The 14,502-nt window shown below is 35.6% G+C and overlaps 1 protein-coding gene across 4 annotated transcripts in view; it reads left to right on the top strand.

Annotated features, from left to right (window-relative positions):
* The window catches only part of NT5C3A (5'-nucleotidase, cytosolic IIIA), a 52,435-nt gene that overhangs the window by 20,893 nt on the left and 17,040 nt on the right, over positions 1 to 14,502 (top strand). Inside the window, exon 1 of one of the 4 annotated variants that reach the window (XM_046670211.1) lies at positions 11,150 to 11,213. The exons of the other annotated variants lie outside the window; for them this stretch is intronic. The gene's annotated coding sequence lies outside the window, so the exon portion shown is untranslated. Of the gene's footprint in view, positions 1 to 11,149; positions 11,214 to 14,502 lie in introns of those variants that run through there. 4 annotated transcript variants of the gene reach the window in all.

Below are 14,502 nucleotides of genomic sequence, written 5' to 3'. Positions count from 1 at the left end.
ATCAAAGAATTAAAGAATCCGTATGCCAAAGAAGCATATGTTGAGGTGGCATATTCTGCCACCTTCGAGGAGCAGCAATTAAAATAAGCCTGGGTTAAAGAAAATGATGTCCTAGACTGCCATGGGAGCAGTAGACAGAAGAGGACAGAAAATTGACAGATTGCAGAGGTGAAATCTATAGGATTTGAAGGGGAGCAGAATTTGTAACCTCAAAATGTGCCTCTTTTGGCATAAGGATTATTTTGGGCTGATTTTTCTTTCTTTCTTTCTTTTTTTTTTTTTTTTTGAGGAAGATTAGCCCTGAGCTAACATCTGCCATCAATCCTCCTCTTTTTGCTGAGAAAGACTGGCCCAGAGCTAACATCTGTGCCCATCTTCCTCTACTTTTTTTTTTTTTTTTTACAGATTTTATTTTTCCTTTTTCTCCCAAAGACCCCCAGTACATAGCTGTGTATTTTCAGTTGTGGGTCCTTCTAGTTGTGGCATCTGGGATGTCGCCTCAGCATGGCTTGATGAGCAGTGCCATGTCCACGCCCAGGATTCGAACTGGCGAAACCCTGGGCTGCCAAAGCAAAGCACGCAAACTCAACCACTCGGCTGCGGGGCCGGCCCCTCTACTTTCTTTTATATGTAGGACACCTGCCACAGGATGGCTTGCCAGGCGGTGCCATGGCCGCACCCGGGATCTGAACTGACGAACACCAGGTCAGCAAAGCAGAACGTGCGAACTTAACCACTGCGCCACCGGGCTGGCCTCCTGTGCTGATTTTTCTTAAGAAACATTTTTTAAAATTAAAAAATAATTTTATAGCAGTTTGAATGTTCCCTATAGTTTATGGTAAATCATTTCCATATATTCCTCTTTTGTTTGTTTTTTAAATAATTCAGGTATCACATTACTTAGAGTTATTGACCTTAAGAAGCATATAAAGAATCTTAAATCCTAATTTAATCCTTATTCTCTTTTAAATGAGAAGTTGCCATTTTATACCTTCAGTATAACAACTTATTTGAAATCTAATGTCATAAACCTTACCTGATAGGTTTTGCCCTCTAAAAACAGCAATGGGGGAAATGTACACAATTCCATTTTTCTGTCAGCAGGTGGCAGACTTCTCTCTCTCTCTGTTATGGCCCAGTGGGTCATTTCTAAATTACCTTTCTTGTTTACTCTCCCAGTGTTACTTAAACTTGAAGGGAAGCAGAATATGCCACCCTAAAATGGGCATATGGATTATTGGGAGCTAAAGGCAATCAAGACCCCGCAGACTCAGGAAAAGCTTTTTACCTCCACCGGAACCGCCTGAAAGAATTTAGAAGGAGTTCCTGTACCAGGAAAAGAGCTATTACCAGAGATAACTTTTTCATCTGAGAGACTTGCCAGCATGTCAGGGTAAAAGTTTGTTTACCAAGCATTTGCTCCACATCTTCCTGTGAATTGCCTTCCTCTCCTCTGAAGCCCAGGATGCCTACCTCTTTTCTCCTTAGCTTGGGATGTTAGTCTCAATTGCCTGGCTGTCTTTGGGTCTCATGTCTTTGTGGGGTCCCCACAGGTACAAAATTAAATTTGTTTTTGTTTTTCTTTTTTCCTATTAACCTGTCTTTTTAGTACAGGGGCGTCTCAGCCAAGAACCTAGGAGGGTAGAGGGAAAATTATTTTTCCTCCCCTACAAGCTATTAATCTATAAAATTTAAACCAAGTATAACAGTGTTCTGTCATCATATGTAGATGTAAATGCTGTTTGTCTGTTTCTTCCATGTATGTTTATCTTCCTCATTTTTAAGTTGCTAATAGGTTACAAAATTATTTAGCAGGTGATCGGAGAGTTGCTTAATTTGTTTGGCAAGTTCCTGCTTGTCAGTAGGTGGAAGTAGATAGTCACATGACTAACGTGATGTGGGTTCCTGCAAGATCCTTCCTGTCCCTATTTTATCTCCTCTGAAGCCTTGTCATGGCACAGCCCTTTCATTTACCTTACCTTAAACATCCCACTCAGGCTCGGCGTTCAGAATACCATCATCAAAAGAAATCATCATATTCATATACAGTCTTCCCCATGAACAGTTTGTCAGTTTATCTAGATTTCTCTGTCACACCCGTTAGCAGTCTAAGGGAATGAGACACTGTATAGATTTTGATGGAGGGAGACAGGAAAAATTTGAGAACCTCAGTGTTATAGCATAGCGAAATGTTACAAAATGGAAACCCACTGAAGTTACCTTAAGAACTACACTGGGCCTGGAACTAGAAAACACTTAGAAGTGGATTCCCATTTGGGTTAATTTGGCACTGTCCTGTTAGCCTGTAACCAGGGAAAAGGAACTAACATTTTGAGATGTGTACTTAACGGCCACGTACATCCTGCATGTTTACCTTATTTAATCCTTAAGACACAGTCCAGCTGGTAACTGTGGTCGTAATTTTTTATTAATTTGCTTAGGAACTAGCTAGTAAGTAGCAAAGCCAGCATTCAATCTGATTCTAGCTCTCTCTGAAGCTTTTGAGTAAAGCGTGCTTCCAGTTGGGAATAAGAATTACTGCTTTAGTATGGTATTATTGTGTTGCTGGTCTTTAAAAATTTTATCTTTCCAAGCTAATTAAATACTTTATGCTATTTTGTCTTTTGTGCACAACCGTGTACTATATATATATATTTATATATATATGATTTTATCATGTGTTCCTAGTTTTGGTAGGATAAGAAAATCTAGCTAGTGTTTCATAATTATTATTCTATTGTTCTCCATGTATTCTAAGTGTTGTGGCTTATCTAATAAAGATATGCAGTATTTTCTTCTTTTAACAAATTATGTAATCTGTGATTTGAACACTAGACAATCTTGTCAGTGAATGAGGTCATGTAATACATAACGTTTGAGAGTTTAGCAGTTAGTAAGTCCTTGGTTCAAATCTCAGCACTGCCGCAAGTTACTTCACTTGTTTAAGCCTCAATTTCCAGTTTTCTAGCATGTAGATTTACCTAAAAACTCTTCTGCCCCCTTGTTTCCTTCAGGGTATTACATTAAGAATGTGTTCTGTCTTTGTACTTTTTATTTCACTTTGTGTTTTAAATAATTAGTTTGAGAGAATTCCAACAGTATATTATTCTAAATACTGTCTGCCTGGTTAGTTATTAAGATTAAAAAAGAGGTGATATACATAACAGTGCCAAACTATGTTCACAGCATAGTAGTTATTCAATAAATGTTCATTCTCTTATCTTCTCCCTTCTGTTAAGAAACACAGCTGTTCTTTTCCCAGCTTTCTTTTAGGCATGATGTTCTTTTATAGTAGGTTCATATTAAGTAATGCATTTAAAAATGATCTCAAAACCGTATTCTATTTGAGTTCTCAGATTTGGAGACAAAAGCAGAATGTCTAGTTATAGCATACATCTTTCTTCAAGTTAAGAAGATTGGGAATAGGGAGATGTCCAGCAGTATGCCAGATTTTGAGGAACAGTTTTTAACCTGAGCATACTCTAGAAAACAGAGCCTGAGCCGCCTGCCTGCCAGCGTAACTGTGGCTGGTTAGACTGACCCGGGAGCACACTGCGAGGCTTGGCAGATATAATTACATCGTTTTCACTCACTCAAATTTAATTTCACTAAAATTTGACGAGAAACATGGGTTATTGTAAAGGATAAAGCTTCTAGGTGTGTTTGACTGACTTTTGAAGCCCCTCTAATATGCTTACAACATGCACAGATCATGTGATTCACCACAGATTTTTAAAAATTACCTCATGGGGTCCATACATGTGGATTTCCAGTCAAGTGACTCAGCTTTAGGGAAGTTTTAATAATTAAGGACTCATGAGTACCTGAATCAAGAGCCAGCTTTTTGTAAGGAATTTCTCTATTTTTCATTAGTTACCTATTTAAAGCTTCATTTTCTCCTTGATTCTCTTTTTATTTCTGATATTATACATGTGATATAAAAATTAGTAAATCCAGATAAGCTAAAAGAAGTAATCTGCAATTTTTACCACCTAAAAAAACCCCATCTCTTAGTAAGTATACTCCTTTCTTTTTCTATGCATATAACTAGTAACTATCATTTTTCCCAAAATGATATCATACTGTAACATTGGTTTTAACAAGATCATTCACGTATTAACTTATTCCTTAATAATAAATGTATGCTTATTTTGATGACTATATTATATTACTTTGTTATATCATATGCAGATATAATCTTTTAGCAAGTTCTTTGTTGTTGAACTTTAGATTGTTTCTCCTTTTTCATTATGATAAATAATGGATCGGTGAACATTCTTGTAGCATGTGCGTGTCCATGATTGTTTGCTTAAATGGAATTGCTGGGTCAAAGGACATGGCCAGATCTAAGGCTTTTGAATGTGCTGCCAGGTTACCCTCTGGAAAGCTGATGCCAGTTTACGTTTCCACCAGCAGTGTATTTGAGTACCTAGCTCCTTGTTTTCCTCGGAGTAGGTATCATTTTTTTCTTATCTTTGCCAAATGATAGTTTTAAAAAATATATATTTCTATTACTTTTGAAGTTGAACTTTTAAAAATAATTAGCCGTTTATTTTCTTCTTTTCTGAATCGTCTGAGTTCTTTTTTTTGATTTGGAAGGGCTTTTATAAAATAATTTTAAACATGAGAGTATGTTAGAAATATATTTTTCCAATTTTTTTTGTTTCGCTTCCATTTTTGAGCAATTTAAATATGACCTTCTTTTCCAAACCTTTAAATGGCTTCTTTAAACCAATGTACTAATTCTTCAGAATGTTTTACTGAGCGTAATTTGCTCGACTCCTCATTTACACATTATGACTTCATTTTATAGCCAGAGTAGGAGGAAAAGATAGCATGTTGTTTCAATAATTTGTGTAACTTACTCATTAGTTTACCCTCCCAGCCATAAGATGAGGGAGACGACTACAGAAAAAACAGCAAAGTTTGATTTTGCCCTAATAGGTAATTTTCATTTTACCTTCATAAACATGAGTTAACCTATGACATGTTCATTTCTTCCGAAGGTGTAGTAGAATACATACACTTTCACTTTCTTATATTTTGTAATATGTGACTTTTAAAAAATAATCTGTTTTCGGGGCCGGCCCAGTGGCTCAGTGGTTAAGTGTGCACGTTCTGCTTTGGTGGCCCAGGGTTTGGTTTGCCAGTTCAGATCCTGGGTGTGGACATGGCACTGCTTGGCAAGCCATGCTGTGGCAGGCGTCCCACATAAAATAGAGGAAGATGGGCACAGATGTTAGCTCAGGGCCAGTCTTCCTCAGCAAAAAAAGAGGATGATTGGCAGCATATGTTAGCTCAGGGCTAATCTTCCTCAAAAAAAAAAAAATAATAATAATCTGTTTTCTTCTCTGAATAAGATATATTCATGGAATAGAAAATATCAAATATATAGAAATATAGAAAATACCAAAGAGAATGGAGAAAAAATACAATCGCCTGTGATCCTGTCATTCCTCTGTGGTGACTGTTAATTGATTTTTGGAATATATTTGATTCAGTCATGTTAGATGATTATTGTTCTATTGAATTTAGTTTAATACTAGTTTATTATTTAGGGGGTTTGTATCTATATTCATAAGTGAAAATAGGTGTGTTTCCTCTTTTTGTGCCATTATTGGCAGGCTTTTATTTCCGGGTTTTTATACTAGTTGGTTTCGTAAATGGAACTGGATACCTTAACTTCTTTTTATGTGGTGTTAAACAGTTTAGCACGGGAGCTATCTGTTCTTTAAAAGTTTTAAAGATCTCACCAGTATAAAACCTCACCATAAGGCTTTTTAAAGGCCATTCTCTGATAAGCTTATTTTTATAAGCTCTGTGCTGATGAGCATACATTCCATTGTTGAATGTAATATATGTTATCAAAACTTTTCTAAGGTTAAATTAAGTGCTTTCATTTGCTATGTTGAGTTTATTAATATTCAAAGTAGTTTTTTTAAAAAGGGCTATGTTTTGTGGCTTCTTCTACTTCTATACTTTTATTTATTTGTTGGTTTTTTTTTTTTTTTGAGGAAGATTAGCCCTGAGCTAACATCTGCTGCCAATCCTCTTTTCTTTTTTGCTGAGGAAAGCTGGCCCTGAGCTAACATCCGTGCCCATCTTCCTCCACTTTGTATGTGGGATGCCGGCACAGGATGGCTTGCCAGGCGGTGCATAGGTCCACACCTGGGATCTGAACCAGCGAACCCCGGGCTGCTGAAGTGGAACGTGCGAACCTAACGCTGCACCACTGGGCTGGCCCCTCTACTTGTATACTTCTAAAACTCAAGTTAATCTCCCAGTGATGCTCCATGTAATTTCAAATAATTCTTTGCTTCAAGTTATTAGTTTATGAACTTGAGTCTCTTTCAAAATAATTTTCTTCATTGTTTTCTTACCTTATTATTCTTTAAATGAGTTTTCTGCCTCAGCAAAAAGAGGGGGTACTAAGTTCCATCTTTATACTCTCCATTTAGACGTATTGGATGTAATACACCAATAATAAAAGCTTAAATAGCATACCTTTTAATCATTTTTAATGTAACCATACAAAAATAACAATCTTAAACAATACTGTTTCTTTTCAACAGACAGAATACCAACTGTGTGATGTGGAAGGAGTCCAAAGTTAAAACAAAGTTTTTATTCTTGTTCCATTGCAGACACAGAGTTCCAGATATAATAAAATAGAACAATAGTTTCAGTGCTAAGGGTCTTAAAATGTTAGAACTTAGTGCATTTGAGAGGAGAGCTAGCAAAGACTCCCTTCATTTGTGATACTGTCTTAACATCCAATTTTCTTGAACTTGACCTTCCTATTGTAACATAAATGTCATTTCCTCTAAAGGAGTATAAAATACAGAATTTATTTAAAAGTAAGAAAATAAAAAGGAGATAGACTATGTTCAAGAACTTCATTTGAGTTTCTGAAAATTAAGCTACTCGATCCTAGAGTCTTGCATAGTGTTTTTAAGAAATACATTGGGATTAGAACCATAGCTTTTCCTCAGTTTGCATATGGTGTGTAAATTCCTAAATGCAGCAATCAACTTCACTAATAGTCACCTAATAGGATAAGTTTTTGGAATGATTTTAAATGAGAAGAAACTTATGAGAAAATCTTACTTCTCATTCATTTTTCCAAAATATAATAATTCATTGTTTCTTCTGGTTTCGCTCCTTAAACATTTAAACCGTATTCATATAAACATTCATAGCACCTGGTTTCAGTTCTATTTTGAACAGTCGCAGTGTTGAAGTCAGTTGACTGTTGTCTTCAGAGAAGTTTTAAGTGAAGTCAAATACCTAAGTGGATGTTTTGCATGTTTAAAAAATCATATTTCTAGTTACGTCATGCAGCAATTAGCAGGAACAAGTTTTGCAAGAGTCCTTATGGAGAGTATTGCATCTCACCTCCTACTGAAATGTCTTCCTTATGTGGCTTTATTGTTCTGTTTGGAATAACTTCCTAGGGTGTCAGTCAAGTTCTGATTGAAGATGAAAAATACGTTCCAGGGACGAAGGATAATTGGGTTATGGTAAGCTGCCAATTAGTAGTTAAGTCTTAGATTGGATTGTGGAGAAATAACTATACCTACTACAAGTTTTATGTGGGATTATGAAGTGATTTCTTTCACATACGACTATTAATATGTGTAATATGTTTATTCCCTTTACTTCCCTGCCCCAAGATTAAAGTCAAAGTGAGTCCATCAATTAATAAATTATTAATGTTTAACATGATAGACTTGATTTTCTGTGGGCTTGTTTTTTCATTATTCAAAAATTTGAGAAACTTTTTGATGGCAGAATATGAAGTGAGCATTTTTAGCTTTTCAAGTTGATTAAATAATTGACAGTATCTAAAAAGTTGTAACTAGTTACTCGGAAGCACAAATGGACAGTTCCTTCTGCATTGATAAAGACAGACAGTTTCAATGTTACAAGGAGAGAAGAATCTTCCAAAGATTTGAGTCCTGTGTGAGAAGTTCTCTGCTCTTTGGCGTGTCAGTTTTAGGTCTAGTGTCTGCACTAGGCGTGATAGGAGTGATTTCTGTTTCTATGATGAGTAAGGAAACTCCAAGGCAACAGGGCCAGTCATTGCGTCCAAAGATGAAAGTCCATTGTGCTGCTAATGATCCTGCCTCTCCCACTTCTTGCTTCTGTATCTTTTATATCCCCTCTCAAAAAAGAAAAAGTATCCTAGAGCTATTTGAAACAGAATTCGTTTTCTTTTACTCAGTGCTTTGTTTGTGTCCTGGTTCCTTTTCTGTGGCACAGTTTCAAAACATTATCTTTATTCATAGACATCTCTAGCCCTCTCCTGTAAGTGTAATGTGTATATTATTGCCTAGAAACAGTGTTTCTAAGAAAACTAAGAAAAAAAGAGCGTTCCAGTTCTTGTACCTAAGTCATATAAGAAATAAATGACTTCTCCAGACCTTAGATTCCTTGTCTATAATAAAGGAGGAAGTATTATTTTTCTCCTAAGGGTTTACTGATTAAATTGATTTAGATAAGGGGCCATTGCATGCTTCTGAAACTCTGACACACAGAATAAGAAAATGCTCGAAAATGTTAGTCCTTTCTGGAGGGACACCCCATCAGATGCAACTTCCCACCACCATTGCATATATACACTTACTGGATGGAATTAAAAGGCAGCAAGAGTCTCCTATAGGCAGGAGACACTGCTCATAGTTCCTCTCTGTACTCTCCTTGGACTAGGACACCAGCAGAGCCAAAGCCATGTTCTACCCTTAGAGACCAAAACACCCCTCTTGATAAGATGGTAGCCATCGTTCTTTTCATGCTATAAAGTATTTTGTTTTGGTTTAGCGTAAACTGGCTGAATTCCTTTCTTCTGGCTCTACTTTAGAAATATTGTTTCAAATAATCCATCCATAACTTGACTGGCTGTGGTGGTTTCATTTTATTTTTTTCTAATTATGGACATGATTGGTGCTACTCCATTAACGTTTTTAATAAGCCATTTTTTATTTCCTGAGGAACTCATTTATTTAGTAAAGCTCAGAAAATAAAAATGACCCTTTAATCCCATCACTGATACTGTCTTATGTATTCTGTTTTAGACTTTCCTATACTTATATAAAGATTTTCCCCTAAAATCGGACTCTTGCTGTAGATACTCTCATAATTTTTTTCACTCAGTAGTAGATCATGTACACCTCAATATATCTGTATATGTTGGTCTCACAGAGCAGTGCTGCCCAGTGAATTACAGGCATGGATTCTGAAGTCAGGGAGACCTGAGTTTGAATTCATTTCTGCTCCTTCCCAGTTATAAGCTTTAATTTATTCACCTGTAAAATGAGGATAATAATAGCATATACTTTCCAGGGTTATAAGTATTGCATGAGTTGAGGTGTGTCAAGTGCTTAGAAGTATCTAGCACGTAGTAAACATACAGTAAATTTTAGCTATTTATAATGATCATTTCTGAGAACTGTATAATTTTATATTTTATGCATATACCACAATTTATTTACCTCTCCTGTATTAATAAACACTTAGATATTGGGTATTTAAGTTGTTTCCAGTTTCCCAGTATTCTAAAACAACTCTGCAGTGTATACCCGTGAAACTAAGTCTTTGTGTACTGCCTTATTTCCTTAGGATAAATTCCTTAGGACATAAAATTGGTGTGTCCGAGGAAATGTACGTTTCTAAAGGCTTTAATAGTATTTCTAAATAGCCCTCCAAAAAGGCTATGGAACTATAACTACAGCATTCTTTGTTGCTGTTGTCGAAGATGATTTATCTTGAGTCATCTTTCAAAGTGATGTCTTTAAAATTCTTCTCATTGCTAATATGTTAATATATTACAGGACGTTAAGTCATCACGTTCATACGTAATACAGAAGTGTTTTCAAAGTGGATCACCTCGTTACCCTTGAGCTTCCGTTACTAGGGTATAAAAGATTTTCCTCTTAGAGGAATGTTTTCTTGTGAGTCTTCTCATCTTACTAAAATAAGATAGCAGTGCCAAATTTTTAACATTTGGGAGATACCAAGTTTGGACAATTTGTTAGTGGCCTTTTTTAAAAGCAATTTTTAAATTTTTTGTGTTGTTTTTAATAGAGAATGCTGCTTCACAAAGTTTGCTCACTGAAACGTTGTGCGGGTTTGATTTCTCTTGAGCGTGGAAGAGAGAAGGCTGATAGAAAAATTTATTTACATAAGTGTAGCTTAGCCATGTTCCTAGTGATAAAGCTTCCCCGAGCCCAGAGCGTAACTTATCTCTCGGGCCCTGACACATGGTATTAGCATATTGCAATCCTACTACTCAGGTTAAAAGCAAGATTGGTTCTCGTTAAAAGTTAAAAGTATTTTTCTTCACAACAGTTGACTGCTGTTGTTTCCAGTAGGAAAGGAACTTTGTTCCATTTTTTAACCATAAAAATTAGTTTTCATTGTTTGTGTTCAGATTTTCTAGCAAATCTATGCATAGTCTTGTTAAAATTTACAGTGTAGGAAAATAGGAAGAAAAACAAAAACCACTTTAAGTTCCCCTGCCCTGCAATAAAGACTATTAACATTCTATTAACTACTTACACGCATCATGTCTTTTTCACGTCTTAAATGAGCTAACCTCTTTTAAACTGTGGTAAAATATGCATAACATAAAATTCACCATTTTAACTCTGCTTAAGGTGTACAGTTCGGTGGCCTTAAGTACATTGACATTGTTGTGCAACCGTCATCACCATCTACCCCCAGAACTCTTTTCATCTTCCAAATTGAAACTCTGTACCCGTTGAGCAATAGCTCCCCATTCTCCCCTCCCCTAACCCATGGCAACTACAACATAATCCTTTTTACTTTGTATTGAAGTGGAATATACAGGAAAGTGCACCTACCACAAGATTACTGACAACCAAAAGATGTGATGAGGAAGGGAGTATTTTTAAGTGTTAAAATTGAGGAGCAAGTTGCCAGTGCTCTAATAGCACAGATTTATCTTCTCTCAACTGTCACATTATTTCAGTTGATCATGTTCTGTCAGACTGACTGGTGACTAGCTCAGAGCTAGCAAGCCTGTCACCCGGAGCATAATAAAGCCCTGTGTAGTAATGCGTCACAAGACTGTTTTGCATAAAGCTCAGCGAAGGCTTCTGCAGCCACCCTCAGCTGCACCTTGTGCTATATAAGTACTTCTCAGACAGGAAGAATTTTCTTTCGCTGGTGTAGCCCGTCCGGTTACCTTCGGGGTAAGTGTGTACAGTTCATGTAATAAATGAGTTTCTGTTGTTTAATTTTATCTGGTTCTTATTTGGTTCAGTATCTTGTTGAAATTTTAGGCATTTAAAAATACAGATTAAGGAAGTAAAAATAGAGTGATCTAGTATACTGCAAAACTTTATAGTTTGCAAAGATAGGAATATGTAAAACTTTGCAGTGCCTTGGGTCTCAGAAATTACAATTTATAGGATCTAATTTTAAGAGTTTCTTGTTTTACTTGTAGATGTTAAGAAAAAGCAGAGTACCCTCAGAAATCTCTTTTTAAGGGGAAAAAACACTGTAAGATTCAATTTTGTTGTTCATTCAGTTGCTCTGTGACTGGATTTTGCTGATAGCTACATGCTTTGTGTCCCTAGGATTAGGAACTGTTATATATGGCTAGTAATAAAGATGATTAATTTTTATTTTGTGCATGTGAGCTTTATCCAGCATATCATGGAATGGGATTATATTGGTATGTTTTATGAATTGATAAAAGCTGGATTACTGTCTCTAAGGCTTATAACAAATTGTGTATTGAAAATTAAGATTCAAACATATACGTGACTATAAAAGCCTAGAATGTTGCAGCTAACTTAGATTTAAATAATTTAATTTACCTTATTTTTTATAGTTTTTTTTTTTTTTTAATCAGGAAAATTAGAGAATGCAGGAAACCGTTTCTTAAAGCAGTTTACTTGGGTTTTATTGGCAGCCTATATCCAAGCCCTGCATCTCTGGATATTGCTTACCACCTATGGTCTTGTTCTAGGACAAATTCAAGGGCAGAAAAATTCAGAGAACCTTAAGGGTAATCAGTATAAATTACTTAATTTCCATGGGCCTTGGTTGATTCATCTTGAAAAACACTATTAGATATTAGGACACTGGGAGTAGGGATAGATGAATAAATTCTAAGCTCTGAAATTGTGTATTTTCATAAGAATCCATTAAATTCTGACTAAGAAGCCAAGTTTTACTGTTTAATAAAATTGCTGTGAATTGCCAGTTTTTAAATAGGCTTTGAAATCTATTTTTTATTTTCTTCTACCTTCTTTCCCCCTCATATCATTAGCTATTCAGTTTCATTTTTGCTTTATGTCTGTATCGAGAAAGTTTCACTTTCTAGTTTTTTTTTTTCCCACTCCTGCCTTGAAAATCTAATTAGGGAACGCTATTTAAATGCCCTAAGAAACTGATTTGCAATACTATAGAAATAATGAATTTATAGGTTGATTTTTACATGTGCTAATCACTCTAAGAAAGTATCATGATTAAAAACCTAAACTTAGGGCAAGTAATATAGGTTGCTGGAAGAGTGCAGTACAAATGGATTCATTATGGATGTTTAGCACTGTTGCTGATCCCCTGTCTGTGTTATGGGATACATGCCTTTTCTTATGTAAGCAGTATACAGTTTGCCCTTCAAAATTTCATTACCTTATTGTGTAATTTAAATGTTTCTACAAGTATCAAAATTAAAGCAGAATCACAAATTTTTAAGTTAATAATGTAGGCAAGTAGATTTTTTTCATGTAGACACAGAAATTTTCAGTCATTGATTTGTAAATATCTTTTCAAGATAAAGTTAATCATCTCAGAATGAAATACCACGATAGCTAAAACTCACTTATCAAGTTTCTGCTATTCAAGTGAAATTCTTACCTCTTGCTTCAGTCTTTAGCCTTGTCCTACATATTCCTTGTCATGAACACTGTTACAGTAGCGACCTTATTAACCTCACAGTGAGAGCACACAAAGTAATTCTTTTCCAGTTTCCACTTTTTCCAGTCCACATTTAAAGATTCCAAAGACTCGAAACTTCAGAAAACTTCCTTTGAAGAGAGTTTATAGTTCAATGGTAGTTATTTTCTATTTTTGAACGTGTCTTCTACACTTGATGTGTTTTTCCAACAACTCTTCTCCTGAAGCATCTGCAGCAGATGACTGTTGGCACAGTAAGCCAGAACTTTATATACCGAGTATAGGTTTACAAGCCTATTGGTTTAAAAATACCCTGCCCTAATTTTCAGTGTCTTCCTTAGAATAGTGCCAGAATGCTGACATTTATGCCTTCGTCTTTACACTTTTATAGTGAGAGACGCCGGGGTGACTTTTGTATTAGGACTGCAGTGTCACTTTACATGAGTTTATCTTTGAACAAGGATAAATTCTGGTCAGGTTGCCAGTGAAGATTGGGAAGAATGAGAGATCTCCGGTTGAAATTTGCAGAGTATCCATAAACTGTTAGGTTTACTTATCAAAACTAATGTCCTCAATTTGGCTGTTATCAAATTTCTGATCACTCTTTGTTTTTTGTTTAAATAAAATATGAAGAGACCATGAGAAAGATGATTACTCTTTTCTCTACTTACACTGGTGTTTTTTTTTCCTTTCTTTTCTTTTTTTACTAAAGATGAATGCTCCAAAAAGAGTCATATTTGGGAGTGAGGGGTGGAGACTAAACGAGCTGCCTGACTGTGTGTAACAAAAAGATCTTAGATTCCCGGATATTAAAATGTATTCGTCACTGCTTAAATTCTGTTTTCCTTTGGGTTTTTCAGATGTTTCAAAGTATGTGGTATTTTTGTGAACACTACTGTACTTTTCCACATTCTCCTTCCTCTTTTTTAAGCTAATAAAATGGTTCTATTTAAATAGGCCTTCCGAGAAATCTACACCCCCTTTCAGATGTTAAACATCAAAGAAAAGCTTTAAGCATTTAATATTGTATGCTTTGGTTTCTATAAGTGAAGAAGCAGGCTTGCAGGTAGCTTCTGTGACATCTTCTTTAAGGTACATGACTGAAAGAAGGAAGTGAGACCAAGGAAAGGTTACTTAAATTGACCCTAATCATCTAAAGACGACTAACCCCCAAACTACCATTGTAATTACATTTTGAGGGTGGTGATCAAATGTTTTATAAGTTATATAGAGTGTAGATAGATAGAAGCTTCTGCAGATACTACATTATTTTTCAGATGTGAAAAATTGGAGGTATCTTACTATTTGGAAATACTGTTTACTTAACTCTATGATGCCATCAATTATAAGACCGTGAACTTACTAAACAGCCTTTGGGAGGTGGAGGGGATACTTTTTTATAAGACATTCCCAATTTTATACACTTAAAATGGAAAGGAAGAAGTGGATTTTCGAATTTGGGAAAATTTGATAGGTCTACTACAGCACAAGTTAATTATGAAGAACAGAGATCTGATGTCCAACTTTTCTTACTAGAGTTTGAGAAAAAGTCAGATTTTTTTCCCTGTAAACTAA

The sequence above is a fragment of the Equus quagga genome, chromosome 8 (genome assembly GCF_021613505.1).
Source record: "Equus quagga isolate Etosha38 chromosome 8, UCLA_HA_Equagga_1.0, whole genome shotgun sequence".
Classification (NCBI taxonomy): Eukaryota; Metazoa; Chordata; class Mammalia; order Perissodactyla; family Equidae; genus Equus; species Equus quagga.
This window is presented reverse-complemented; position numbering and strand designations above follow the sequence as displayed.